Source organism: Petaurus breviceps, unplaced genomic scaffold, assembly GCF_028583685.1.
Source record: "Petaurus breviceps papuanus isolate PSGF00001 unplaced genomic scaffold, PetGlider_PUasm1.0 77, whole genome shotgun sequence".
In the NCBI taxonomy this organism is placed as follows: Eukaryota; Metazoa; Chordata; class Mammalia; order Diprotodontia; family Petauridae; genus Petaurus; species Petaurus breviceps.
Window position 1 is genome coordinate 8,391,181 of NW_027186492.1, and position 3,166 is coordinate 8,394,346.

At 45.9% G+C, this 3,166-nt stretch overlaps 2 non-coding genes across 2 annotated transcripts; one reads left to right on the plus strand and one right to left on the minus strand.

The window, feature by feature from the left end:
* Positions 1–470: 470 nt before the first annotated feature.
* On the minus strand, positions 471–542 carry TRNAH-GUG (transfer RNA histidin (anticodon GUG)). The gene has a single exon. It is a non-coding gene; the product is annotated as a tRNA-His (tRNA).
* Positions 543–2,192: 1,650 nt separating this feature from the next.
* On the plus strand, positions 2,193–2,264 carry TRNAH-GUG (transfer RNA histidin (anticodon GUG)). Its single transcript has one exon. It is a non-coding gene; the product is annotated as a tRNA-His (tRNA).
* Positions 2,265–3,166: the final 902 nt, after the last annotated feature.

Consider the following 3,166-nt stretch of genomic DNA (forward strand, 5'->3'; position numbering starts at 1 on the left):
CATCCATCCATCCATCCATCCATCCATCCATCCATCCATCCATCCATCCATCCATCCATCCATCCAGTGTCTGTACTTGTGGGAGGTATATGGGATCCAGTCCTATCCAACAAGCATATATTAAGCGCCTAATATGTGAAAGGAACTGTGCTAGGCCTTGAGGATATAAAGCCAAAACAAGTCTCTGCCTTCAGCAGAGTTTGAAATCTCTTGTTGAGAATAGAGCACTGGTAAATATATGCAAAAGGAACTCGGTCATTGCCCACTAGGAACATGTGGTTACCACGCGTCAATTTAATAGCTTTTTATTTTTTCTCTCTCCCTCTCTTATGGTTTTCCGGAGGTTCAGCCGTCACGGTGATTCTGGGTTGGGGTTCCTCTCCCGGAGCCTGGTCAATATGGGATTATTAGGGTAAAATATCATGAGATAAAAAACTCAAACCCCCTTGCCGTGTCATTGCTTTCCACAATGCCGTGACTCGGATTCGAACCGAGGTTGCTGCGGCCACAACGCAGAGTACTAACCACTATACGATCACGGCAAGCTACCAGGGAGCTGGCAATAAAATTTGTCACTCAGCCTTTTCTAGGTCTGAGGCCCCGCCCCTGCACCACTGACGTATATCTGATAGGTCATTGCTGTGTTTCTGGTTACAGCTTCCTCCTCCCGCTCTTTGCAACACGCAGGCGCGCGACTCTCCCTTCTCCTTGCTCGGTTCTTGCTCGGCCTTGGCGGGCGTGCCTCCTCCTCTGGCCACCGGGGTCTTCCCCTTTCGCGCCCCGGAGGAACTTTGGGGTCTGGGTCTGGGAAGACCTTTTACTTGGAACGCTTCCATCCTGGAAAAGAGATGAGGGTGACTTTGGGAGAGGAGGACTCTCTCTGGTCTCCCCCTATGCCCCCAGCCCGCACTGAACGCTTGGCGGGGGCGGGAAGCGACCCTTCCACGTGATCATGCTCCTTGGAAGCGGGGGCGGGGCAGAGAAACCTTACTCAGCCCCTGCCACGTGGAAGCGTGGGCTGTCTCGGGGGCGTCCCCTCCCACGTCCACGGAAGCCTCCACGTCCCCACTGTGATTTGCCCGAGCAGCTTTGGGGTGCGTTTTTGCTGAAGGCGAGTGTATGTATGAGATGGCAGGGCGTGAGCGTGCCGCCTCCCCAAAGTAAACCTTTTTTACTCCAATTGGCCACGAACTTCCTTGCTCACACCTCTGGGAAGGAGCACTTTGTTGTGCGCTTCTTCCAGCTTTATTCATTCATTCATCTTTACACCCCTTCTCAACCTGTCCCGCTCCTATCTTTCCAGTGTTCTTACACCTTACGCCTTCCCCCTTCCACCTCCCCCCTCCCCCAAGCCCTAAACCATCCTCTGACACCGTCATTCTTGCTGCTCCTATAAGAAACCCCATCTCCCGATTCCAGGCATTTTTAGTGCCTCTCTTCCTATGCATAGAACTCTTTCCCCTCATCTGCCTTCAACTCCAAGCTAAAATCCAACCAACAAAAAAGCCTTTCCTGACCCCCCTTAATGCTAGTGCCTTCCCTCTGTTGATTATCTCCAGTTTTATCCTATCTATAGCTTGGCTTGCATAAGTCTTTGCGTGTTATACCCTCCCTCCCCTCCCCCCAGCCTCCGTTAGCCTATGAGCTGCTTTAGGATAGGGGCTGTTTTGTTTGGGATGGGGGGAGCTTGTATCCCCAGCCCCTAACACAGTTACTCACATGCTTAATAGATGCTTCTTGACTCACTGACCCATTTACTCATTAATTCAACAAGAGAATTAATCATGCAATATTCTGTATCATAGTTATTTGTGTGTGTGTCTTTTCCCTACCAGGTTCCAGAAGGGAATTTAAATCCTGTAGCGCTTCTCTCTCTTCCCCTCCTCCTGCCCCCATATACCAGGTGTTTCAGAAACATTTGTTCTTTCTCTCTCTTACACTTCGTGTTCCCAGGTCCGACAGGTTTCATATCACTCTGTCCTAGAGGGGAGGGGGCTTCAAGGGCTGGCTTTAGTTGCACCGCTATGAGCAGGGCGGGGAATAGGGACCATGGGATGCTCCTTGATAGCTAAGAATGATTTTTTTTTACAGTAACCTTCAGTACACTTGAAAAGAGCAAGACTGGAACGGATGATGAAATAGCTGTAAAGAAATACTGGAAGGAATATGTTCTTGTAGCGCTCCGGTGGCTCGCCGTGATCGTATAGTGGTTAGTACTCTGCGTTGTGGCCGCAGCAACCTCGGTTCGAATCCGAGTCACGGCATTGTGGAAAACAATGGCACGGCAAGGAGCCAGAGTTTTGTTTCCTACTTATTCCTTAACCACGAAGGTAGTTTCTCGTAAAGAAGTATCTTAAGCCATTTCAAATATCTTTAACTTGATCAAACCCTATGTGCCCTTTGGTTAAAAAGATCTGTCACTCCTCGGTGCATTGTGGCGATTCACATCTGTCCTTTGTAGTTTTTCTTTTTCCTTAATTTCTTCACTTACATGTTTTTCTCTCCGATAAGTCTTTTTCATATAGTATCCTTGGAGAAATCCCTGTGCTCTTAATCAAATTTATTTATTTTATTAAAAAAAAACCCTCGATATTGAACCAATCAAACTTGCTTAGTAACTATATTTAATTTCCATTCATAAAGTATTATAAATTTTCTCCAACAGATTTTGTGTTTGTCCTTTCATTCTTATTCATACATAGCATATTCTAAATTCTTTTCTTTTTTCTTAAATCTGCTTCTTCTTACTCTTTTGTACTCCTTATACTGGTTGGTCTTAATGCATTATAGTATTCCATTACATCAATATACCACAATTTATTTAACCATATCCTTTTTATCAGACATTTAGTTTGCTTCCGATGTTTGATAATTACATAATGGGGTTGCTAATATTAAAATCTTTGAACAGAAAATCCGTCTATAGAACAGCTAATAACAGACCATCTTAATTGTTCAAAATTAAGTTTTATCGATGGCTTTTGTTTCTTAGGTCATCACAGTAATCCCAAATTTCCCTTCCCTTGTCCTTCCCAGAGAGCCATCCCATATAACAAACAGTATTTTATAAAGGGGGGGGGGAGGGGAGGAGGGAATCAGCACATCAACACATTGAAACAGTCTGAAAACATGTGCAGTATATAACACCTTCGACTTCCAGGCTCTG